Source organism: Neovison vison, chromosome 8 (assembly GCF_020171115.1).
Source record: "Neovison vison isolate M4711 chromosome 8, ASM_NN_V1, whole genome shotgun sequence".
Lineage (NCBI taxonomy): Eukaryota > Metazoa > Chordata > Mammalia > Carnivora > Mustelidae > Neogale > Neogale vison.
The window spans coordinates 99,567,913-99,595,758 of record NC_058098.1 but is presented as its reverse complement, the minus strand read 5'-3'; the positions used below and the strand labels follow the sequence as shown (position 1 = coordinate 99,595,758).

The 27,846-nt window shown below is 40.4% G+C and overlaps 1 protein-coding gene across 6 annotated transcripts in view; it reads right to left on the bottom strand.

Moving 5' to 3' along the window:
* CTNNA2 (catenin alpha 2) overlaps nucleotides 1-27,846 on the bottom strand; it is a 1,151,183-nt gene that overhangs the window by 676,609 nt on the left and 446,728 nt on the right. The gene's annotated exons all lie outside the window — the stretch shown is intronic.

Below are 27,846 nucleotides of genomic sequence, written 5' to 3'. Positions count from 1 at the left end.
GATTGAGCCCCACATTAGACTCTGTGCTGGGTGTGGAGCCTGCTTAATATTTTCTGTCTCCCTCTCCCTCTCCCCTCTTTCTCTCAAAAAAAAGATATATCTTATTATATACAGATTTTATTGTATATATTATCTTTTATTTATATATTTTATATAAAATAACATATATTCTATATTATACATAATAAATATTATATATGTTTTATAAATATTTATATATATATTTATAGCTGATATGAATAGGAGTCTAATAACATTAAGCAGAAAAAAATCACAATGCCCTCCAACTTCAAACTGCCATTTGGCTATGAATTGTGTAGAGAAATAATGTGGAAGGTTGAAGATTAAGAATTTTATTTTAGACCAGTCAGATTGAGAGTTGGTTAGAGATAAGAAATTATTTTGGTAGCAGGACCAGAGATGCCACAGTCCAATATTACTTCAGGTTCTATATCTGAAGTCACAAAGCACATGGTGCCTAAAACAAGAATCTGTTGATCCTTCTTTCTATAATCTCTGAGAATTCCCTGTAAATCTGTTTGCTTCTTCAGGGACATCAGCATTTCTTGATCGTCTTCCTGAAAGCACTGGGTTCTATCTTTAGCTCCTGTTCTCATATTTTATCTTCACAGCAAGTTTACATTATTATCCCCGCTTTACAGATTGTTAAACTGAGGCTAAAATAAAGAAACCCAGGTTAAATAAATTTCCGAAGGTGATACAGCTTTATCTTTTCCACTGATTTTCACCTGAGTAAATCCCACTTCTCTTGTAAACAGGCTCAGATGGATATTTTTCCCCACAAAAATCTCTTCTGCCATGTGGTCACTGTCCAGCCTCAAGCAACTTACTGCATCTGTATGACCATTCAGTTCATTCCTCTGCACAGAAGTGGTTATATCACCCATGGATAGCAAATACTCAAAACATAGTAGCTCTTAGTATTCCCCTGACCTCTCTGCTAGCTCTCAACATTTCCTCAAAGTCACCTTCACTTTAGGAGACACCTGCAAATTCCAGAAGACGTGCCTTCCCAGCTTTTCATGTGCAGCCTAAAGAGAATGGGAGCATCAACCACTGATTTCAATCAGAATGTAAAAAAAATAAAAAAAAGAAAAAAGAAAAAAAGAAAAGAGATTAAAATATCTGAATTTGAAAAAAAAAATGCCAAAAAAAACCCCATCAGAAGGACAGTAATCTTTTTAGCATTACATGGAAAGGAAAACAGAGAATTTATTTCAGGACAATTTAGGGGGGGAAAAAAAAGACATTTTTTTCTCTTTTGAATGAAGCTGCCACGTGGCCTTCTCATTCCCCCTCTCTCAATGGAAATTTGAAATGGGAAAGTTTCCCAAATAATTTTAGATCAATCATGAGTTCATACGGTTTTGACATCATAACTCTTGTCATGTTACCATGCCAACAGGCAGTGAGGAGCTAAAAGCTTTCCAAAGATATGGAAATTATGGGCTTAGATATGATTTGGTTCTCCGTGGGGTGAACGCTAACAATATCGCCAACTATAAATAACGAGGATTGCCATGACACCCTCTCACCCACTCCCCTTGGTTCCTTCAATAAGCACTGAAAATATGTGATCTATTTTAGAAACAAAACCTGAGGATCCATTCTCTAAATGGACACCCTGCATGTAATAAAAAGGTACATGACTCTTGACTGTTGCTCTTGGAACAAACTCCCATGTTAACCTAGACACCCCGCATTTCTTACTCCACCTATCACCTAATCCCAGCATATTCAATTCCTTCTCCTTCATGTGCACTGAGGGGCAAGGGTACGTGCTTGCTTGGGGACTGTCTCCCTAAACTGTGCAAAGCAGGCAAGCTCAAATGCCCAAAATAAAGGGGCACTTGTCCCAGAAATTACAACGGAGGGTCCTTTGGTCATTGTTGCTTTTAAGAATACCCACAGAATGAATGTGCCCAATTTTCCAGTGTGTTTATGCTCACCATTTTTGCATGCCAGTTTAAGTGCTTTTGTTTTGGTTTGGTTTCTGGTTGAACTTCTGGCCTATCAGGTATTACTATACAGCAGAAGCTGTATCTTTACTGTCTCAATTGCAGTGGTGAATAGATAGAAATAAAATATGAACTTCGTGGATTCTTTGATGGTGGGTAACACAAAACAAGAAATGTGTTGCCTTTGTATGGTAGGCTACTAACTTTGAACCACCGGTGTGAAACATGCCTGCTAGGATCCATGCCCTTTGGGGGGGGGCCCTCATGTGAATCTGACCAGCGCTGTGACCTGCTTTAACCAAAGAACACTTTGCAAGTAGTGCTGGACCAGTCTGGAGCTTAAACCTTAAAAAGACATGGCATCCTCTGCCTTTGTGCTGAGAGAAGCCTAAACCAGCCCAGAAGAGAGGTGACATGGAGGACCACTGAGATTTCCAACCAAGAGCCCCAGCTGAGAAGTAAGCCAGTAGTCATGACCAACTTGCTAGCCAAGGAAGTGAGGCCACTAAGGAAATGATCTCAGGGCCCAGGAGAACTGCCCAGCTGTTACACAAATGAGCTTTTTTTTTTTTTTTTTTTAAGATTTTATTTACTTATTTGACAGAGACAGCGAGAGATGGAACACAAGCAGGAGGAGTTGGAGAGGGGTAAGCCGGCGTCCCGCCATGCAGGGAGCCCGATGCGGGACTTGGATCCCAGGATGCCAGGATCATGACCTGAGCCGAAGGCAGACGCTTAACGGCTGAGCTACCCAGGCACACCATGAGCTGTCTTAATCATGGGAAACACACCGAGGGCTGCTGGAGGGGAGGGTGGGGGGGATGAGGTAACTGGATGATGGACACTAAGGACGGCACATGATATAATGAGCACTGGGTGTTATATAAGACTGATGAATCACTGACTTCTACCTCTGAAACTAATAATATACTATATGTTAATTGAATTTAAATTTTAAAAAATGAGCTATCTCTGCCAAGCCCTGTCCAAAATGTGGAATTGTGAACATAGACACAAAATGTTGGTTGTTTTAAACCACAAGGTTTTGAGAAAGCTTATTCTTCAGCACTATGGGACCATAGTCTTTACTAAGGAAGAAGTATAAGACAGCCCTTCAGATAGGCAAAATTGAGTTCAAATCCCTCTAACTACCCTTAGTGTAATTCAAGACAGTATACTAAAGCCCCATTTCCACATCTGAAAATGAGAAAAAAACAATAATGTTAAGTTCACTGAGACTGAAAGGGGAAAAAGGGGTCATTCAAGTAAAGTACTCTACAGAGCACCTACCTTTTTGGATAAGCATACTGCTAATACCATTTATTATTAATGTTATTTTTCTAGGCATTGTGGAGATCTAGATTCACTCTTGAGAAAAGCACCATTTCATCCAGAAAACAAAACACATATGTAAAACAGTTAACAAATAATAGAGGGAAATGCTGATACTAATGTTACGTGTCTTGGGGAAGGGAGAGGAGGTGAGATCAGTGAAAGAGAATTTTGGAGTCAAGGTTAAGGGGAGAAGTTACTTGACTATGCCTGTACATTTGCTTTTGAGTTTATAAAATCCGCTGGATAGAGGAGTAAAAGTCATGTCTGTCATCCTTATTTAGTCAGTCCTAAACCAATGGATAATAAGGATCAAGGAACTCAAAATGGCACTGCCTAAACTCCCTGGCATTGTCTGTCTTTCCAAACGGAAGAAAGCCAGTGTTTCCAGCCCCAGTATCCATTAGACTACAGAAGTCATTTGCGTAAATGTCCTTGCTCCATTGATAGGATCCAGGAATAAGGCCAACAAGTTCCACGAATGCATTAATCTTGGAAAGAAATAGTGTTGTTAAATCACCACACCCGCTCAAGTCTTCCCCCCTCTCTGAATAGAGATTTCTGCCACACTACCAGGTCTCCCCCTTCCTGTGTGACTTTCAATTTTTTTCGATGTTTACACCTAGATATCACATTTAGCTTTCATCAAAGGATGAAAGGATGTCAAATTGCTTTCCTCACACTAATTTCCTGGAGCCCTCAATCCTCTGGTATAGCCTGCCACCTATCATTATTGTATCTATTCCCCGACAGAATAGAATTCCTAGGGAAACCCTCCCAGGTGCAAATATAACATGGTGAGGTACTTAACAGAGATGCTGTGAATCCAACGATCAGCTTGGAAACAAGTTTTCCTTCCCTCCATCTGGGGCAAAACATGCAGCCCAGTGGATGATGGCAGTGGCCACCCGCCCTTGCCCCCCCATCCCTGTCCCTGTCCCCATCCACACCAGGGTTTCGTAGAGGAAATTAAGGGGCTGAGTTTATTGACTAAATTATAATAAGTACACTAGAAGCCTAGGAGTATTTGGAATTAATGTTCCAGAAGAAAGACAGGCACTTGAATACAATAAGTATAGGTAGAATTTTTCCCCCAAGGCATTTTTGAAAAGACCCAGGTCTTAAGCAGGCTTTCAGTAGAATGGAAATGCTGCCAGGCTCTAGAAGGACGCAGCATGTTTGTGGAGCCTGTGAGTTGTCTGGAGAGCCTTTCCTCTTGCTTTCCCTTTCCCCCCCTCCCCCGTTTCCTGCAGTCACCTTTTCCACATGAATTCTCTTATCCCTAGGCTACTCTTCTCAGAAGCTACTCATTCCCCACACCCCACAAGAAAGGACTTAGTTCATGAGGGCCTAACCTCTTAGTCTTCCTAGGAATATGCAGCTATCTGCTATGGAAACCCAAACCTTTCAAAACTTCCACTGAAGGAACAGAGTATCAGTCACTTCCACAGGTGGTGAGATGATGCTTTGGTCTCTTTCAAGTCATACCATCTAGTAAGTTATTTCTGCCGTGACACTAATTCCTGTTCATGCCAGATCAATGCACTCATTTGTCAAGAAAACCACATTTTTGGCATGCTGTATAATCTTAGAAACCACAAAGTCAGACAATATCTTGCACTGAATTTTAAAATGTGAAAAGCTCTTCCATTTTAGTTGATTGTACACAGAGATGAATATTGTACTTTCAAAAATCACTGGCCAAGAGCGAAAGGAAAGGCAACCAGAGGGAGGCAGAGGGGAAAAGAAAGCCCAGACAGGTGGGCTCCTGAGAGCCCAGAGTCCTTATATCACAAGGCTGTGGTTTTTTTCTAGAGAATCAACAAGAATATCCTTATCTGCCCCGGTGGGTTCCTTGAGCTTCAATCTCCAGGTAATTTATGTATGGTCTTCTCTCAATTTGTTTGGAAGCTTTTCTACTGGAGTAAGGACTGATAAAGAGGATGAAAGAAACCTGCCATTTATTTTTGACCCTTCTTTGGATAGTGTCATTCAAAAGGAGTGGATGGAAGGACAGTCCTCTTTTTAGCCACTTTCTCATGCAAAGTACTTAGTGAATCAATTTGATAAGGGAAGAAAACTGCATATAATTTGTTGTCCTTAAATTTTTTTAAAAAAATATTTTTTATTTATCTATTTGAGAGAGAGATAGCACGAGCAGGAATGGGAAAGGGGCAGAGAGAGTGAGAAGCAGGCTCCCTGCTGAGCTAGAAAGCCCAACACAGGGGTCCAGGAAGGGCTGATCCCAGGACTTCATCCGAAGTCAGACGCCCCAAAGATGGAGCCACCTGGGCACCCCAACTGTCCTTGAATTTCAAAAGAGTTATCTTAGAAGCATGGGGCCCACTAAACAGGCATGAGGGCTGGCTTAGTTTGTTGTACCCCAAAATACTGAGCTACCATCACGTAACCTAATAAATGTACATCCTTCTGTTCACATCAGACTTTTGCCTTTTTGTTAATTTAGTGGCTTAAATTGAATTTAGCATTTACTGGTGATGTATAAGGAAAGCCAGTATAATGAAGTCATTAGGCTTGGTCCCTGAAGTCAACAGTCTGAACTCCGCAAGCAGTTCTGTCACTTAATAGATAGTGAGACCATGGGCAGACTACTTAACCTCCCCGAGCCTACTTCATCATCAGTAAAATAAGGATAATCACAGTACCTGTCTCCGAGGGCTATTAAGACTATAAATTTGATTATGTGCAACCCGTTCTCTACCACATAAAAAGCACCTAAAAATGTTATTATTATTATATAAAACACTGACAAATGTATACTCAGGAGAATATTCTTTTTTTCAGAAAGAGTATTTATCTTAAGAGATATATATTTTTTAAAAGAAAGCAAAGTTACCTTCTGCTGCTTAATAAGGAACTTGTTTCATGAAAACAAAGGCAGAAAAGGATTTTTCTTACAAGTAAGGGAGAATCAGATCAGGGGCATTAAGATCTACAGCTCTTAGTGAATTAGTGCCCAGTCAGCAGACATGTCCCCCAGGAAGGGTTCAGTACTAGTGGATCTGCATGTACCAGCCTGCCAGGGAGGAGGAAGTGGGCCTCTGGCAGGAACAAACGACTTGAGAAGACTAACTAAAACAGAAGTAGGGACCCCCGCTATTTTCAAGGGAAAAGACAGTGCAGTGCAAATAAATCCCAGGCAGGGAAGAAACATCCCAGTCTACTCAGACTGTGTATCGATGTTGAAAGTAGGGGGAATCCAAAGGAGTTAGAGTAGGGGAGTGAGAAATGGCTACTTTGGGAGATCCGGGCAGGAACAAGGCTTAATGATAAATGCAGGTCCCGCTTGCCTTGGGCAGGCTCATTGAAAGCAAAGCTGCCAGGATCTCTGCGTCACTGGAAGGATCTTGACAAGCTGAAAAGCACCCAGAATCTGGGAGGATGGGGAAGCATGAGACCTAGGGCGAATTCACCCGGACAAGCAGAACTGATTCCATATGTTCTGAGCCCAGTGTGGGGGATGTTCGGAAAGCTGCTGTTCCGCTGTCCAATAAAGCTGGCAGGTTCATCGTCTTCTGCCCTTGTCTCTCTGGGTTAGAAACAGTAGTTGTTGTGTTTTTTTGTTTTTGTTTTTGTTTTTGTTTTTGTTTTTTCCTCAAAATCCCAGCCACAGGTAAGGCAGGGAAATGTGGCCTGCTGTGTGGCTGAACACCAGCGGTCCCCAAGAGAGATGGGGCACACAGGAGATGACTAATGAAATCTGGAAGAGGGAGAGACAAGGAAAGGATTCAAATCCCAGAAAAGAATGAATGTGCCATGTAAACACTGGAATTTCAAGTCCCTTAAAAAAGCAAATTACAAACATGTGATAGGACTAAGGGAAAGATAGTACATTAGCAAATACAATGGGATTTTTACCATTTAGAATTTTCTTTGAGTAGATCTTTATTTTGTATTATTTTCATGTAAAACTATTTTATTCTTTTTTTTTTTTTTTTTTGGTTCCTTCACTCAACATATAGACACTATTTCAGTGTGTCTGGTGTTGTGTTCTGTTTCCTGGGGATCCAGCAGTGAACAAATTCCCTGTCCTCACGAATCCTGCATTTTACCAGCAATGGTTTGCTGCTCCCACCATCCATGTTCTGAGGCTGAAACTGACCAGTATGTGGAACAGAAGCTCAAGCTGGCTCTGGCTGGGCATGTGATATGAATACAGTGTTGTTGTTGTTTATAATTAAGGTGAAATTCACATAACAAAATTCACCATTTTATTTTATTTTTTAAGACTATTTATTTATTTATTTGACAGGCAGAGATCACAAGTAGGCAGAAAGGCAGGCAGAGAGAGTGAGGGGGAAGAAGGCTCCCTGCTGATCAGGGAACCCGATGTGGGGCTCGATCCCAGGATCCTGGGATCATGACCTGAGCTGAAGGCAGAGGCTTAACCCACTGAACCACCCAGGCACCCCTCACCATTTTAAAGTGGACAGTTCACGGGAGTTCTCTGTGCTGTACGGCTGAGATAAGAAAGCTGAAGAGACTCCACGTTAGAAGGGTTGTGTGTTTGCTGTTTTTCTGCCAGGCTCCATTGATGCATGATCCCCCACTTGCCTCTGAAGAAGCCAAGGGGGAAGCAAGAAAATTAATCGCTCTCTGAGTTTTGTCCGAGGCCCAAACAACTCATAACTTCTAAGAAGAGCCAGATCCCAAACATATTCCAGAACATTACCTTCAAACAAACCTCGGCGGACACTGGCATCTACACTCTTATCTTCAGTGATCTGTAAAGTCTCACCTGTTGTTCACCGGATACTCACCTCTGACTAGGCCCTACCCTGAGGTCCTAAAGCCACACATCCCTTAGACCCCTTTCCAATAGAAACCCTGAACCCCAAGCCACGAAGACATGCCTTTCCTTTCTGAGTCTCTTAGAGGTGCCATTCTGCTATTCTCTGTCACTCACGCCGTTCACTTAACTCTGTTCTGATCTTCCCCAGCTCAAGTTGGACTTCTCTCCTACAGGAAACCAACGATCCTCTTGGCTAGTCCTGCAGGGAACCGTCTGTGTCCTTGGACCCAGTCTGCCTACATCACAACTGCCACGTCTAGTTGGTTCCAAAACATTTTCATCATGCCTAAAGAAAAACGCCATCCCCACTGAAAGGTTATTCCCGGTTGTCCCCTGTCCCCAGCATCTGGTCATCATTGCCCAGCATTCTAGGATTTTACCTACTCTGGGTATTTCCTAGTAACAGAATCATAGAATATATTGTCTTCTATACCTGACTTCTTTCATTTAGCATGTTTTCAAGGCTCACAAACATTGTAGCATATATCAGCTTATTTCTTTTCAGTGGCTCAATAATATTCTAATGTAATTTATTTAACATTAACATTATGTAACATTATTTAAATTCATTTAAATAATGTTGCTTAATTTTTATATACATTTAATTTATATAATTATATAATTTAGTATAAAATTATACAAAACTTTGTATAAAATTATATAAAAAGTTATGTAAATTTGACATAAATTTATGTTGTTTAAATTTAAATGTTATTTAATATTTATTCAACATTAACATTAAACATTTATTTAACATTAACCACAATTTATTTAACATTCATCTGTTGATGGGCTTTGTGTTGTTTCCACCTTTGGCCACTGCAAACAGCACTGCCAAGAACATGTGTGTGCATGTATTTGAGTGCCTGTTCTCAATTCTTTTAGGCAAATCCTTAAAAGTGAAACTGCTGGGTCATACAGTAATTCTATGTTTAACTTTTGAAGTAACTCTGTCATCTTAAGCCACTGACATTTTTGTCATTGTTGGATAAACTAACTCATCTTGACTGATCCAACATGATAAGGCCCTGGAATTCTTTTTGTAGCTGCTGAAAGTCGAGAAGCTAGGACAAGGGTGTGGGGCAAGGTAGAGTTCATAGATGCTTTGGAAAGAGCAATTTTTGTGGAGTTGCAAGAACTAAAATAATTTTGCTTTCTTTCTCCCTTTCCTTCTTTCTTTCCATGACCACAGGTATTCTATTATTTTAGGGGCTCCTGGAGTTAATGATATAGGTGAACAGATTCCAATTACACTATGTATATAAGGTGTAAGTCAGGAGAACATAACCAATAAGCGCTAGCAAAATAAATACCCAGTCTAGAAAAGGAAATAAAACACATGTGCTTTTGAACATGACTTCAAACTTTAATAGATGATCTGAAAATAATTCACTACAGAAAAACTAATGGGCTACTAATGTCTCTTTTGGATATGAAAAATAACAAATAGCAATGTGCCTAGAATTCATTCCTTGGGGAAGAAAAAAGTACACACTTTTATGATTCCATTCCCCATCAGCACTAATTCTTTTATTTCTAGGTGTTTCAAAATACCAAGATCTTCATTATTAAAACTCACAAGTCAGTTTTCATAGACAGCATATATTAGAAATATCCACCATAAATTACTCCCCCCTAAGTGTAAAGCTATTACTTAAGACTACAATAAGGTTCAATGTGTCAAATCCATAATGGTATAGTTCAGATAAAATATTGATTTGAAATTGTGGAAAACATTTTAGACTTTTAATCATGGGAGAATTCTTACCCAAATACATAGCCCATGTAACCTTCCCAAGAGATTTCTAATTATTTTGAAATTTTGTAGTTGAGCATATGTCAAGGCATGTTAAATATCACACAGCCTGGCAGAAAAAGGTTGCATTTCACATCCAATATCATTCAGCTTGAGCTCTCTGTTAGCGGGGACCCTCCCACAATGTGTTACAGGGAGTGCTTGTCACTTATACGCCATAAAATCCTGAACAGGCAGGCAAATGAAAATGACTCCTCAAAGAGTGACTTGAACAGAGGGGGGAAAAAAAAATCTTAGAATTAACAATGCTTCTCAATGCCATTCAAGCTCAGGGATTTGATTCTGTCAATTTCTAAAAAAAAAAAAAAGTCATACTTTAAATGGAGTTTTATTTATAGTCAAGTATCCTCTGCCCCTTAGTGTGGCTTGAAGGTCAAAGGCTACTATCTCACCAACATGTAGGATGAGTCAGACCATATAACTCATTTCAGATTAGAGAGTCTGGGAGAAGAGCAACTTGGGTCTTTATATAGGTTTCACACACAGAGGGCTCACCTTTCCTAAGACTGGTCAGGTACAACGAAGGAAGAGACAAGGCCAGTGGGGTGAGGGGGCTGACGGATGGCCCGGTGTGAACAGGATGATCTCACATCAAATCCCTATGTATAGCAACACTGTGTGTTATCATCTACGTGTTTCCCCCAGAAACTTGCACAGTTTGTCTCGTTGCCTCATCCGGAAAATTACCTTAACATTCTCAAATTTACTCTTTAGTAGAAAGTCACGGAATAAGTCGTGTCTTCTTTCATAAACCAGAACCCACGAAGATCTGGATTATTAGAGAAAAAGGAAGATTCTGATGACATTTTCAAAGAAAAACTTTGTAAAGAATTTTTTTTTCTGCATACGTTGTTCAAAGGGGAAAAGTAATATGTTTTATTTAACATATTTTTTCCAAACCTGACTCTGAATATTGGCTCTGCCATTAACACAGTTAAGCAATAGTGTAAAGACTGTGGGTAAGTGCCTTCAATCCCATAAGCCTTAGCAGTCTCATTGGAAAAATGATCTAGCAATACCCATGCCTTGGGGGTATTGTATGGACTGGATGAAAGAACTGTGAAGATGCACATGGAGGAGGGTAGGGATCTGTTCCTTCCCTCTCCCCCTTCAGGAAGATGGAGCTCATTGAAATGAGGAAAAAACAGAATACAAGGGCAAATCAGGTGGTGGGATTTCTGAAATTATTCAGCCATCCCTGCAAGGATTCTAGGCTCTACCCTGCAGCCTGGAGTCTTAAATGTGATGGCCCCTGGAACACTTAGGATGGTTTTCATTGGTTTGATGCTAAATTCTACTCCATTCAAAGGCTGTTCCCACCTTCCTGGAATCACCGACAATAACAAAGGCTTAAATAGGCAAAGCTCTAGACAGATACAGAAATAGAAACATGGCTAGACATCAGTCAGGAATATTAGTGCTACTTGCTTGCTGATCAAATTTCCAGCGGTCCTCCTGGCAGGGGTAGGCTGTGCTTTGTTATATCATTTAGGTCATTTCTATGGGCTGAGGTAAGATTCGTTTAGCACTGACTCAATCACAAGGGAAACGGACATTTTGTGGCAAGGCAATTTGTTACCCCACTTTCTCCACTGGGATAATGTGTTTGTGCTGGCGGTTGTGGTATGTAGCCTGTGGGCCACCTTACAGCTATGGTTATTTCTTCTGGCAACACACAGAGCGCTGCCAAATGGCCATTAAAATGACCACTTTTCTTTTTTTTAAAGGTTTTATTTATTTATTTGAGAGAGTGTGAGTAAGCAAGCATGAGCAAAGGCAGGGAAGGGGCAGAGGGAGAGGGAGAAGCAGACCCCCTGATGAGCAGGGAGTCCAATCAGGGTTTGAACCAGGCCTCTGAGATTGTGACCTGAAAGACCCTTAACTGACTGAGCCACCCAGGTAACCTTAAAATGACCTTCTAAGGTAAGAATGATGAAAGAGAGCTGGGTTCCCAGTAGCAAGAGAGCCATGAGTAACTGACAGAGGCTACTGAGAACTCAGTGCTGAGACATTCTCCGGTTTGACCAAGGAAGCTGTAATGAATGAGTGATGTCTAGCACGGGTGCTTTAGTAGGAGGGAACAGCCCAAGTGCATCACACTTGTCCTGCCTGGTTTAAGAACCTTCTGGTCCAAGAGCTGACCCGAATGTGGCCCTTGAACTAGCCCTCCATCAGCACCACCTTTGCCTAAAGTGAGAATGTCCACAGCAGATCTGCTCTATATGGATCCGTCCCAACTTCACCTGCAAAAGAATGATGGTCCTACAATATAAACAAACACATCTATGCTTTAGGAGAAATGTGGGACTGTGGGACATCTTCACTCCAAAATTAAATTGGACACTGTCAAATATTCACATAGAACACAAGCCTTTAGGCATTATGTGAAAAAGAAAACCTGGACAACATTAATTCACAGCAAAAGCAGGCTGCCCTCTACCAGCGGCCCCTGTGTGCACCTGCACACCCCGCATTCCAGCTCTCAGACCACTAGAGGGTCTAACAAATGCAACTTCATCACTCTTCCACCCGCCTCCTCACCAGCTGGTTTTCAACCACGGTGGCCATTAATAAGGCAGTTAACACGCAATATGAAATACCTAAAACAAAACAGAAAAACATTGGAGTCTCTGGTTATTGACCGGTTAATACACTTTGGTGTTTGAAAAAGAAGGAGGGGGGGACAACAAAAATGCAGATAACTTGAAACTAAATTCTAAACAATTAAAAAAAAAATCAAGAGAGAAAGATAGGTACAGCTATGGAAGAAAGCTCCCAGTCTAGGATCTGGCTTTGCTCCAAGGCCTCAGTGGTTTCAGAACTGACATTTTTGACAAAAACAGACCAAGAGTTAATCACTGTGAGTTTATGTCCACTCTCAGTCTCCCCAGAGAAAGCACTCACAGGTACCTTTAAGTCACAGCTGCTGAGACTCCAGCTCAGATATCTGGGGGCAAATCAGAATTTTTCTAACTGGTCAGGGGTTTTCCTATTCTAATGCCTTCTGTGTCAGCTCACAAGAATGGAAATGGGGCAGCTTTCAGGTAGACCTTGCCTACCTATTCCCTGACTTGCATACTGTTCTCAAGCTCTTGCTACTAAAATCTTAGAAACCTTATTTTGCCTGTGTGGGTCACAAAGATCTTGATGTTCATCCATTATACTCGACTGGTAATGGGGGGAGCCGTAAGGGCCTTAACCAACACAGTGGTGGGGGCTACATAGAGCAGGGCTGGGCTGGGGAGAGACCAAGGTAACATGAACTGATGGTTCACATGCCAAGGGTTTACTCAGGTCACTGCCCAGCAGAGGAGAAGCTCAGAAAATTCCAGTATGGCACAGGATACCACAGAATATGATGGAGAGGCTGCAGCTCCCCACTTTAAAAAACAAACAAACAAACAAACAAAAGTTTGCTATTCTAAAGATAGTAGATCTTGAAATTTGCAAACAGAAATTCTTATTTTTCTATTCTCTTTATTCTGTATTTGAAATCACTTATCCACAACTGACTTCATACAAGGAAAAAAAAAATCTAAGCTCTATTAAAAAGGCATGGTGTTGATTTTCCATTACTAAGGATGCTCTTTTTGAGGCCACGATGGCCATGTAAAGTCAGTGATTATTGAACTGGGAGCTCCTGCAAATATATGCTTGTCCTTTAGTGCACAGCAGGTTGTGATTCACCCTCACGGGCCAGCAGAACGACTTATAATGCCCAGAGTTCAAAGCCAAGTCCTTGCTTATCGCTCCAGTCAAACAATTTCATTTCTATCAGTTGGTGGTTGTACTTCAGATTTTATGGATCCAATGGGCCTAGTGAAATTTTATTACCCTGCAATACAACAAGAAGAAAAAAGCTCTGGGGGAAAAAAAATCAATATAATGTTTAAGGTCTTTGTTACCTTTATAACCTCCAGTGTTCTTTTACATATAAACTAATAAATCAACCTTTTAACAGAAGATACATTCTTCAGTGCTTGCTCAATACTAGGTGCTAAGTCCTATCATAAAAACTATCAAGAAGTAGCTAATGGTTTTGCTACCTGAACAAGCACAGTTAAAGAAGAATCAATAGCAGGACAAGGATATTGTTTGCAAGTGTATTCTCCTACTTAACACATGGTAATCAGTAGTTAGCAAATGAAGGTACCAACTTTTAAAACATTAAAGGACCTTCATAAGCTATATTGAGTTTGCCTGAATTTGCAAATGCGTGTAATTTAAACAGTTCAAACGTCAAATGCTTTAGTATTGGCCGCTTCTCAGCTGCATGAGATGTACTCATTGTAACTTTACTGTTGAGTCAGCAGAGTAGCAAGACCATTTTTTCCCCAACCTTCAAGGGAATGGCTTTTTCTGATGTCAGGATCTTGGAAATATGACTCGAGGAGATTTTCTCTAGTGGATTTTAAGCAGCAGGTATGAAGATGTTAAGTATTAGAATAAAATGAAAATTAAATTCTTCCACTCGTTCCGATGTTTCAATGATGAATGCATCTTTTCTCATAAACCCCTTTGGTCTGAAACACTCTGAGGACTGGTAATCTAAACTCAGAACCTTTTCAACATGAATTAGCATCATGTAGCCAGTTTGAATATTCTGCATTAAGTTAAATTAAATGAGGAGCAGGTTTGGGAAAGCAGTTCACCTATTTATTATGAAGAGAACTTTATAGCTAGTACCTTCGGTGGCTAAGACAAATTATATGGATTCCATTTCAACCACATGCCTAGAAGAAAATACAAGGCTTTCTCCGCCAGAAGAAAATATGATCCAGCGAAAAGAGCAAATCTCAATGCTCCTGCTTGTGTAAATGTCTTATGAGAGGTTATAAGACCCTTCACATCCAAAATGAAGAAGGAAAATCGAGGGTTATCCTTACTATACTATTAACAAGGTAACTAATTGTTTACTTGATGGCCACTAATAAATGGAGTTGTTTCTCCAAACTCCTGAAGGATTGTAGGAGTCCTGCATTTCCACACAGAGGCAAAGCATAAAAAGTGGCTTAAGACAAATCCACTTCAGTCACTGAAATAGAAGGTGTAGAAGAACAATAAATTCTTGACAATGTTATCTTTTTCCTTCTATGTGGATTATCAGGCAGCATCGTTGTAATGACGAGACTGAGGTTTTGATTTTTAAAAATATCTCCCTTGTGTTCCAAAGTTCTCCTTAGCCTATTTTGTTCATTAATTTTTCATAGAATTACTAGAATGATAGATGGCGAGGGAGGTGTGTGCCAGTTTTTCTAAGTATGCTTTTGATTTTTTTTTTTTTTAAGTTATTGAAGAAATCTGGCGTGATCGTCCCATGGACGAGATAGATGAAGAGTAGCTCAATGACGATATGGTTGGGTAGGGTCACAAATGATGCTCATTAATACACAGCTGTTAATTGGAAGAAAACTACCAAACGTCAAATCTTTCAACTTTTACCAGGATCCTGATATGGTCAATATCTGCATTGGCAACATGCTTACTGAACTAATTCACGAGTCAATGGATCTCATGCCCATCAGAACACACTGGCTCATGGAAACATGACTGAACACATTCTTAACATCTGGAAATGAGGAGACAAATCCTATGAAAAGAAAGGGAAAAACATCAATGTTCCACCCAAAGAGTATTCATTGTCTATGTAACAAATTACCACAAACTCAGTGGCTTAGGAAGACCTAAATTTATTATCTTATCGTCTACAGGTCAAAAGTTTAACCAGGTGTCACCGGACTAAACTCAAGGTGTCAGCAGATCATCATTCCTTTCTGGAGGCTCTAGGGGAGAATTTTTTTTTTTTTTAAAGATTTTATTTATTTATTTGACAGAGATCACAAGTAGGCAGAGAGGCAGACAGAGAGAGAGGAGAAAGGAGGAAGCAGGCTCCTCACTGAGCAGAGAGCCCGATGCGGGGCTCGAGCCCAGGACCCTGGGATCATGACCTGAGCTGAAGGCAGAGGCTTTAATCCACTGAGCTGCCCAGGTGCCCCATAGGGGAGAATTTATTTGTTGCCTTTTCCAGCTTCTGGAGGGCTCCCACAGGGCCTGGCTCCTGCCCCTCCTCCTCCACCTTCAAAGTCAAGAACATTAAATAAGCACTCATGTCTCATCACCTGACCGCCGCTTCTGCTTCCCTCATCCACCTTTGAAGATCACTGTGATTGAACTGGCCCCGTCCAGACAACCTCTCCATCTCCAGGTCCTTAACTGAAACCCACCCGAGAAGTCTCTTTTAACAAGTAAGGAGACATAACCACAGGTTCTGGGGAGCAGCAGGTAGACATCTTTGGAGAGAGTCATTAATCTGCCTACAACACAAGTTTAAAAAGAAAGAAAAAAGCTGCAGAGAAAAGGTGGATGGAAAAGAGAGAAAAGGAGAAAAGTTTGGGGGATAACAAAACAAAACACGTTCACTACTATTTGGTGAGAGGTTATCTGGAAATATTAAGCTCTGAACATTACAAGAAAACAGAAAACTCCTGAACCAGAACGTGTTCAAAAGAGTGACCAGAATGGAGGGGACATATTCCACCAAGGAGTATGAATAACGTCTGATGCAATTCACACTGATTAATTCAGAGAAATGAAGGTCTGAGTGCAAATGCCACTGATTTCGAGGCTGTGAGGAGCTATCAGAGGTTGTACTTACTCTTTCACATGAGGTGACAGATCGTCTTTAACAGAATATAGGGGTGTGCAAACGTAAGCTAAAAACAGTAACAAAGGAAGCCAAATGAAAAACACATGGGCAGTCTGGGGTAGTTCGACTGAAAATGGACATTTGTATTACTCCTTTGAGTTCACAAAATGCTTTCACACATCATTGCATTTGAACTTCTCAACACACCAGAGAGAGAACCAGGACAGAAAATTGGAGGAGACCGGGTCCTGGCAGGAGCAAGAAATCCAATGCAGGTGGTTCACACCCTCCAATAAAAGGATGGTGGACAGAGAGGCAAGAGCATGGTGAAGGGACACGGAGATTCTCAGGGACTGCAATAGCAGGAGGCCATGTCTTCTTACTTCAAGGCCTGGAGGAGCAGGGGAAGAACTAACTCCCTATAAAACCCAGATAAGTATCAGAGCTGTTGACAGGGAAGGATGCAGCCACAACAGGCACCCCAGTGCAGTGGGAGAACAGGAATGGAGAACGCTGCGCTCTTTCCTGGGTCCTCTTCCACTGGCCCAACCCAAAAGGATGCTGGTAAGCAAGGGGCAAAGAAGATCCTTTCTGAGGGGGGTCAGCCTTCTACGGCACACAGTAGGACAGATAAAGGTAGGGAATGACGAAGGTACAAGGGAAGATGCCGAACGACGTGGGAAGCACTACTGAACTTCCTTTACAAATGAGAATATCCGGATTAGTGAGGCAAAATGATTTCCTCACAGGCTCACAGTAGAAGGCATCCGGCAGGGCCACCACTCACATCTGGGCTGGAGATCACAAGTGCTAAACATTCCCATGATGGCACACCAGCTCCCTCTCAGGGGTGCCCCTCTCGCTGGCAGTCTGAGGGGAGGGATTTGAGATGTTGAGAGGGGATGCATATTTGCAATAAAGGTTTGGGTGCTATGTCACTGTTCTTCTATACAGGATTCCACACCCTTCACCTCCCACTCTATCTCCCTTAATTTTCCACTTCCTTCCAAACCTAACTGCCCTAAATAACTTCAAACACAGCGGAAAACACATGTAAATGACAACTATTCAAGATTCTGCAGACTCTTTTGATAAGGCAATGCATTACTCACTCTGTCTTTATAACATCTACCTTCATCTGGCTGCCCTGCCGTGCATTAGGGTGGCCGGGGAATATCCTGAGGGACGCGGTGAAAAGAGTCGAGGTTTCCAAAGTAGTTTTGTTGTTTCAGAAAAATGGGCTCAAGAAATGCTTTACCATTTTTAAAACATACTGCTTATGAATTTTATGTTCAATAATCAATCCCTAGAAATTGGTAATAATTACAAAATCCCCTTTCCTGTCTCTTGTTCAAACCTTCAAAAAAGTACGTTATCTGGCATAAGACGCAGCTCCTAAAAAATTGCATCAAAATACTTCTCTCTTGTCAAAGTCCATTTTCCCATCACTTTCAATATATAATTATAGGGTGTTGTCTTTACCCATAAATAAAGCCCCAAGGTATAATAAGGTCACATTCATAGCAGTGCCAACTCCTAAGCACTCTGCCGACAGGAAATATTTTGTGTGAGACTAAAACACAAGTCATGAAACATAGATGTAAACTGATTAGGGCAGAAACGACATCACAAGCAAAATTTTCAGGAGTCTCAGTGCTTAAAACAGATAAAAGTCAGTCTCTCTGCGTGAGTAGGAATGGAAGGAATAGAGAGTCACTCATTCAACCTGTCACTGGTCCCTTGTGACAGGTCCTTGGCTTCACAGGTTGAAACCACCATGCCTAGTTTTCCTCTTCAGTACCTCGCCTGCAGCTGTCTAGCAGTATGGGTGTAAATAGGGATTGTGCAGCTCCTGTTATCTTGGCAAAATGGCGAGGGTGTCTCTCTAAGAACAGATGATACAAAGGGGAGAGAGACATCCTCTCTAACTTCCAAACAGAAGCCTGGTGTGTAAGCATCAGCTTGAGACCTCCACTCTTGCACATGGCTGATAGACTCATTAACGCCTAACAGAGGGCAGCCTTGTATGAGAGAGCATAAGCGGTCCACTGGGACCTCCAGAAGCCTTTGCAGACAGCTAAAATGCTGACAGGGCAGGTATGGGGAGAATCGGCTGTATTTCACTTGTTTCTATTACTGCTGTGTTCTCTACCCTCTGACTGGCAAGATCAGGATACAAGTACCATGAACACATGGGACTAAATAAAAGGCCATCTCCCCCCTGTCTTTCAAGATCTTCCCTAAAGAAACAAAGTATTGTATGAAACTCCCCTTGGTTGTTCTGACTTTATCTGGCTTCTCAAGTTTAACTCATTAAAAACTATGTTAGGGAGGTCTTAAAACACAATGGAGGGAAAAGGAGCTAAATTTACCAGGGTCCTGAGATATAAACATACAGAGATGCAAATATTTAATATTACTCCCTACCTTGCAAACTCTGTCAGGGTAAAACCTCTCAAATATTCATGGGGAGAAGTGCACGTTAAACTGATTGTCTAAGATTAAGGGCAACTTCTACTTTGGAATGAAATGATGTCCAAGAAATTATGACTAATAGAGGTGTGAAGCGGCATTCAAGGAAACAACCAGATGTCATTTTTATTTTGGTTTTGTTTGAAGGCTTTGTTTCTTCTCAAGTTGATACACTAACTCTGAAACAGTAGATTTCAGGTTAAATATATCAGTGTTCCCTCTCATGAATCATGTATGTTCCCTGAATGCCAGTGATAGTGAATAAAGAAAACTCACAGGTTCAAATCAAAAGAAGATGGCTGAAAACTTGGTTTACTCTTTGCATTTCTGCATAATCATCACAGATCTTTAGACACTCACGTTCAGAATTTACAGGACAAGTATGTAGAATGTAGTTGATCCAAAAGTTTTTTTTGTTCCAATGGAATTACCTCTTGAAACTTGCAGTGAAATACCACATAAAGATAAAACTTGGCAGAGTCTAGTTATGTTCTTTGAAGAGTTTAGATAATTACATAGTAGAAAATTGTGAGTAACAATCAGGTGATGTTGATAGCTTTACAAATTGGAAGACCTTTATAAGACAGCTGTGTCTGGGACACACAAGAATGAAAGAGGAGGATGCCAGGAGCAAGTCAAGAGAAGAACTGATTTGGGATCAGTAGTTCAGAGTGGGAGCGTTGAATTCATTCCTTCTTAATCGTGGGACTGAAGGTAAGTCACGTCCCTTTCCTGGCTCCATTATGAATTATTCCATACTCTATGACTTCATATGATTCCGGGAGAATAAAAATGGATATTTAAAATATGGGATATTAGACCTCAGTCTAAGCACCTGGATCAAAAAATTAATGGGCACTGCCTTAGTAATCAAGTGGGAAATAACAATGGGTAACCTGTTTTTGACCGCTCCATTTACGCCAAACAACCCAACGCATCAGTTTCTATTATTTCCTTATTTTACAGATACGGGATCTGAGGCTAAGTTCACAGAGCAAGCGGGCATCAGATCACAGAACCCACCTTCCTTCCTACCCAATAACTGATTCTGCCTGATAAATTTCACTTCCTCAGTCGATTTAATAAATGCTGGCGCAAAGGCAAAGTTCGGGCAGCATCCTCTGTGTGGGCTTTGCTTGTTGCTATAAGGAACAGTGGTACAGATCAAGTACAGGTAGCTTGGGGACGAGAGAGGAAGTGGAGGAGGCAGAGAGAGACAGCCGCGGCTTCCTAGGGACAGGGCTGCAAACTCAAAGTCACAAACCATCATACTCATCTTTGTGCCTCTGTTGTCAGCAACTGTGAAGAGGCAGAGGGTTCAGTTTATGATCTTGGAGTGAAAATGATTCAAATTATTTTCAATCAAAAGGCAGTGAAGGACATGGTTTCAGGGAGAAGCACCAAATCTGGGAGGGAAGAGTGACAGCCTTCTCTTTCAGTAGAGGGTGAGGATAAGCCCGTGAGGAGGGTGACATGTGAGAAGGGCTTTGAAGGACAGAAAGAATCCAAGTGGGCACTAAATGTCAGAAGGGCCCAGCATGCCTAAAAGCTGAACACTGTGTCCTGTATTAATAGAAACACTGAAGAAAAGTGACATCTTCTTCTTCTTCTTCTTTTTTTTTTTAAAGCACTTGAATTTCACAGGGCTACATCCTGAGTCATCACAAAAAAAAAAAAAAAAAAGAAAGAAAAAAGAAAAGAAAAAGAAAAAAGAAAAAAAAAAGCCTCACCATCGTCAGAAAGACTTTAATAAGAATTTTAGTTTTCATGATTATGCAGTAGAAATGATACAAGAAAGGATACAAATGATACATAGCTTCCAACATAAATTCTAAAGCAGGGGCCAGCAAACTGTTCCTGCGTAGGACCAGACAATAAATACTTTAATCTTTGTGAAACATACAGTCTCTGTCGCTACCACTCAATTCTGCTTTTGTGGTGAGAAAGCAGCCATAGACAATATATAAAATTTCATTTACAAAAACATGCGTGGGGCCATAGTTTACTGGTCATGTTCTCAAGTTTCTTATAATAAGAAGCAACACAAACTACCATTCTCAGAACACTCCCAGAATAGGATTCAATTCTGCTGTTCTATGAAGGCTCTTTTGTTTCTAGCTAGAAAAATAAAGTTGACACAAAAATGTCTCTCAAATAACCTTTCCCTCATTTTTTACAACAGCTTTATTGTGATATAATTTATACAACATAAAATTCACTATGTTAAAACGTTCGATTCTGGTTTTTTGTTTCATTTTGCATATTTAAGTGTTGCACAACCCTCAGCGCTACTTTTTACTCTTTTCATGATAATCATTTAACAGGTATTTATTGAGCATCTACTATCTGCCCATCCCCCTGCAAGGTTACTGTTGTTACTCTTTTGCTTTGCTTTCTTTGCTTGGCTTGGTTTTGCAGAGGGTGTGGCTAATGCATAGTGGGTAATGGGAGAAATATAAGATATAGGAGGTGTCTGAAGCAATCAGCTTATAAGAAAACCAGCAATGGGAATGCTAAGTTAGGCACAGCGGAGACCACGAACATAGTAACATTTTGTCTGTAGAACAGTGGGCTGGAAGGTCAAAAGGATTTGGTACCTGACCTTGAGAGAGAACTTGGATTTGGAGGGATGACATGCAGTGGCAATAAAGAATGGATTCTAGGGAAAAGGCAGAGTGATACGCAAGAGCCAAGAGATGAGAACAGGGCTGGCCTCGAAACGAGCTGCTATGCTCCATCTCTACTTGGGGATGTACCCAGAACTGCAGATGCAGTTGCCCAAGGGAGGTGGCCCAAAAGTCACAGGAGTTCAGGAAAACGAGTTTAGAGCTGATAGAGTTGGCATCGGAAGCCTTAGTGGCTAAGGATCCTGAGGCCCCTGGGAAAGTGAAAGATTGCATTCAAAGACTGCTATGAGAAGACTGTCCGATAGTTGTGGGTTAAAAAAAAGTTTGGACGAAGAAACCCACGAGCCTTCTGGGCACTGATTTTTACTGTAAGAGTAAATGTAATTATTGCACACAGACTATAAAAGGCCATACGTTAGAATCATCTGACCACTTTGGAGGGTAGGGTCCCAACATCTGTACTTCTAATAAGCTTCACAGAGGATCCTAATATGCAGCTAAGAACTATCGTCTCAAGGGAATGAGGAGGAGACTTGATATCATTTTTGAAATAATAGTAATACCCATGATTTTCTCTTTTCTAGAAAATACCCATTAATTAAATCAAAATCCCTTGAAAATTCTCTGATGGTTTGGACTTTATGGAGTGGCAAACAAAGAATGATGTTTTGAAAAGCAAAGGAGTCGGATCAAGTATAGAGTATATTTTGGCAACCTCTCAGAATACTTCCATAAAACAAATCCTGAAACCCGGGCATGTTTTAGAGATTTCCAAAATCTCCAGGCTACACAAGACACTGCCAGCACTGCGCCGTAGGCAGTGCGCAGCCCAAACACCTGTGTATGTCGGGTAAATGTTAATATATTCTGTCAACAACAGATTACCTTACATGGCTAAATTACTCACTGCCATTATCTGTACCAGCCATCTGTAAACCTAATCCCCTCTGTGTTCTAAAATCCCAAGTGCCTGCTACACTATTTTTATTTTACATTCCTGCATAAATCTGTTAAGCTCAATATGTTACCACAAATTCTCAAAAATCAGAGGCAATCTGCTGGCCTATAAAACATTGGTTACTAAAAATCGAAGGGTCTAATATGGTAGCAATTCAAGTAAGCAATCTTTACAGGGACAGGGCTGAACCACAAACTAACTAAACCCCTTAGCCAGGGCCTACCATAAAATCAGATATATTCTTTCAATACGCAGTGCAGGCTTGAACCCATTCATGTATTTCATATCTAATAAAAATCTGAACAGTTGGCCTGATTAGATTTTAAGTGATGCAAATTTGAAAATCAAATAGGCAAACTCCCTTTAGACTTCATCTATTTAGACCATAATTGTAAAGAACTACAAATTACATTTACCACACTATTGAATTCCCCAAAGATTCAATGTGAAATTTACAGAAAGGGACAAATATTTGCAGGTGTGTTTTTTCGTTCATAATGAACACAATTTTCTCTCACATGAAGATGCCTTCTCCTGATGTTGCTACATTTTCCTTAATACAACCAGTAAATCATGTTTTCTTTCACAAAATCTTTATTGATCCTAAGTAATAATGCTAATGCTTACATGTAATGCTAAGTTACAGTTCTGCTGAAATTAAATTTTCCTTTACTTGGTAATTATGAAGTACACATTTGCTTTTCTATTTACATTTTCAGTCCTTTATCGCTTTGAAGACTTACCTAGAGACCTACCTTCTGAAAATATTTCTGTGAAAGTTCAGATAAATCAGTTCTCTTATATAATATAGTTATTATATTTTAAAAACCTGGCTTACAACATTCAAATAACCACACATAATATGGGAAAACATTAACAATTCAGCATCTGGAAGTCCTGTGTTTTTTTAACTATTATCAGGTATTTTAGAAGTTAATGGGTCTTCTCATTTTTTAAATGAATTCTATAATCCTGAAATATGAATAAAGATCAGATAGAAAGCTAAAATGGCCTTCCATATAACTCAACACACAAAATTAATATTTCCACAGAAAGCAATCAGTCTAGAAATTTCCTATTTCATTTGAAATAGTCTCAAATACGAAAAAAGTTTACACAGTCATGGGGCAATAAACCCACCCCTATTATCTTCTTATCAAATCTAAACAAGGCCATGGGGGTGGAAATAGAGTTGCCACCTACAATATGGAGTATAAATGGTATCCGACTGTGAAGTGAAATGCAAAGCAACAATTCTTCAACTGCATATATTGTTTCTTTCTTTTCTCAACCTGGGGCTTGAACTCATGACTTTGAGATCAAGACCTGAACTGAGATAAAAAAAAAAAAAAAAAAATCATACACTTAACCAACTGAGCCACTCAGGTGCCCCAATATATTGTTTCTTTCAAAAGCATCCGTATGTTTAAGGTTCCATGATATCTTTTTGTTTAGTTAGAAATCTCCAATCTCCCTGCCTCATATTTATAAACAACTCGGTAGGGATTATCAGATTAATAGGTTAAATTAAATATGCTTCACAGACCTCTTGTATTTTCTTGGAACAGACATATGGGATAGTTTGCACCTCAATACACGGCCCCCTGTTTCTTCCAACGGCCATAGCCTGGCTCTCTCACCTCAATATCCTTTTTTCTTTAAGTCTTATTATTATTACTATAATTAAGTAAACTTTATCCCCAATATGGAGCTGGAATTCATGATCCCAAGCTCAAGAGTCTCATGTTCTACCAAGTGAGCCAACCAGGGGCCGCCATCAATATCTTCCTTAACCAAAGTAAGGCTACAATGTGGCAGGCACTGTTTGCAGCACTTTATTTAATTATCACAACCACAAAGTAAGTACTGTCATTATCCCCATTTTACAGATAAATAAAGCTCATAACTGGTAAGCCCAAGCTTTGAATCCAAGCAGTCTACTTTTAGAGTATCTACTGTTAGCCATCAGGTTATATGACCATTTTAATGGCACGGCATTCCTCTTATTCATGTTTCAATACAAGAGCTGTCAACACTTTAATTTCATCAACTAAGTCATCTTGCTGGGATGCACAGAGACGCACCAGCTGGCATAGGTGGGTGTTCTGTGAGCATCCTTTGTGCACAGCTCCCTGCGGCAGAAGATGAATGAAACTCAGGGTTAAGTCCTCAGGCTCCTTCCAGTGGCATCTGACACTCTTGTTCACAAAGTAACTCCCTAACTATTATGAATTTGATTGCAAGCTTCTCTTCCTTTTCTTCATCTAGCAAACATTTATTAAGCCTCCAGTGTGCTTAAGACATTAGGTATGAAGGATGAGGAGCCTTCAGAAGCCACTGGCACCCCTTTCCCACAGGTGAGGGATGGGAAGCCTGGGTGCCTGATTTATCAGGTAAGCCCAAGTCCCCATCACTACACAGATCCTTGTTCTGCCTTCTTTTCAAATGCCCTCCTGTTTGCCACCTCCACCTCGTACAGCTTTATCAAAGCTCCTCTTCAAGTCTGTAGCAAATTCTGCTTCCTTCATGAAGTCCTTCTAGGTCCTCTTACCTCTATTTTTCACATCCCTTGGGGCCCTTATACCACCTCATGATATGGCCTTTGTGTACTCATCTTCTAGATGCTGATTTATAGACAATGCGGGCAGAGCTGTATACTGTAAAACCTTTATATCTCCCACTCCTTAGCCCCCAGCACACAGCAAATACCTAATAAATACTAATTGCATTAACTTATTTTGGTTAGAAGAAACTCACCCTTGAAACCAATCTAATGACTTAAAAATTCCATAGCAACGCAAATCAGACAGGTCTTTGGTTTCTGAGGCTACTGCTTTATAAAGAGGATATTGTTTTTATAAAAATGTGTCTGGTTACATCAGTGCTTCTTGCATCATTGCAATTATAGGATATTGTTCTTAAAAACTTAAAAAGTAAAAGAGAACACCAAAAACAGGGAAAAATATTCTAGAACCTACAGGATACAAAATCTATCAGAACCTAACTAGGAAACGTGACCCATCTATGTATAAGAGAAACCTTTGTAACCACCATCCATGAAGAGCTTCAGTGAAAAAAAGAAAATAATTCTAATGAGTTAGATTCTCCACAGGAATTGATGATCGATCTTTTACATGGATGACTGCAATTTATTTTAACCTATGAAATATTATCGCAGGAATCTGAAAGTGACCTCTGCATATGTAGGATTTAAAATACAACAAGGTAGTATTTTAAGCCCTGGACAATACAACCAATGTGAAAATACAACTTACCCGTGCTAGAATGCTGACACATCAGAATTATTTAGGGTATGGGTTCTAGTTACTTGATCATTTATAGCTAAACTAGCCCCTTTCCCACTGGGTCAGCAGAAGCTAACTATATGTGCCTTTGAAGGCTGATATCTTCCATGCATTAGGGCCCCTTCTGTAAATACTAGTTTTGGGTTTTCTGCAGAACACTATCAGTGTTGACCCATTGTGTGATGACCCTGGAAATAACTTGCTGAAATAAATCTACATTGATTCACTTCAACTATAAGCTCCCAAGTGTAGCCTTCTTAGTGAAAAAGAGAGAGTCCTGATTACACTGGGGAGGCCACTATGGAGGCTCAGGATATAGTTTCTGGCATGTTATCAGCTTGTTGTCTAATAAAGCACGTCTATTTTTTTTTTTAAAAGAATATTTATTTCTCTTACCAGAAAGCCTTTAATTTACATGAATAAGTCAATTTTTTTTTAAGATTTCATTTATTTATTTGATCACAAGTAGGCAGAGAGGCAGAGAGAGAGAGAGGAAGCAGGCTCCCTGCTGAGCAAAGAGCCCCACGTGGGGCTCGATCCCAGGACCCTGGGATCATGGACCTGAGCTGAAGGCAGAGGCTTTAACCCACTGAGCCACCCAGGCACCCCTAAAGCATGTCTATCTTATCATCTCCTCTCTGACAGGAAAAGCAAGAGTAAACTATAATGGAGGGCTATGGGGTTCTGGCTAACTGAAGTTTGCTCTATTTGATACTGGATCATACCAGGCATTTATCCTATCTTGATGTTGTTGAGATTTTTATTTTGATATGTAAGTTTAAGAAAAATACATTTGGAAAAAAAACAAAACCAAAAACAAAAAAACAACAAAAAACCCTCCTCTCTTGGCCAAAGTAATAGACTCCGTTTTCAGTTCAAAGTAAGAGACTCCCAGTTCAGGTGTCAGTATAATCAACACAGTGAATCAAAGGGTCTTAAAATACTTCTGTTACTGGGCAGCGTTGTTGATCATCTCCCTCTTTTGGTATTAAATACGAAATGGAGTAGGAAGGCTACACTTAGCCTTTACCTTGGGCAACTGCCCCTACTCTGTTGGGCAAGGAACCATGGCTCTGGTTCCCATTTTGGCTTTCATCAGTTATATGAATTCAAGCACATTAACCTCCCTGTGCTTCTGTGTTCTCCCACTTGGGAGAAGAGGGCACTGGACTGGATAGAAGCAGGGGGTTCTGACCATTCTGATGATGTTTCCTGCCTTTCTTTGTCATAGACTTTCCTATGCCTAGAATATCCTTTTCTACCTTTTTACCTAACTCCTTAAAATTTATTTCAAACATCACTTTGTCCCTGCAACTTTTCACCCGTAATTCCCTAGGTCCAATGTAGGAGCCCCCTGCCCATTTTCTTTTCTACTTCTGTAGCACCCTGTGTGCAGCTCTGTGCATCAGTGGGTCACTGTGGAGTCTTCCCTAACAGGCTGTCCTGAGCACCAGACTTGTGGTGCCCGCCACCAGTCAGCCCCATAATGGGCACTCGCCTTAATATCTGCTGAATTGATATAATTTGATAAGCAAATCAACACATTTCATGCTTGCTGATATGAAGATCTAAAATGTCATATAAAAAAAAGAAATGAACACACTGAACACTGAACACACAAGATACTATATAGAAAAAGAACATCGAAACTTTTACATGGAAAAATACTGCAGATTTACACCAAGTGTTAAAAGCAGCTGTGACTGGGCAATGAAAAAAATATGTAATATTTGTTTGCCCTGTTTAATATTGTATTTTCCAACGCAGGGAGTTTGTATCACTTCAAAAATACAAATGATAGGGAAAAAAAAACTTGTTTTTAAGAAAAGGTAATAAGATTAATTGATGTCATGTGACCTTGGCTCTTCAAGAATGGTGATATATTTGCCTGTAAGCTG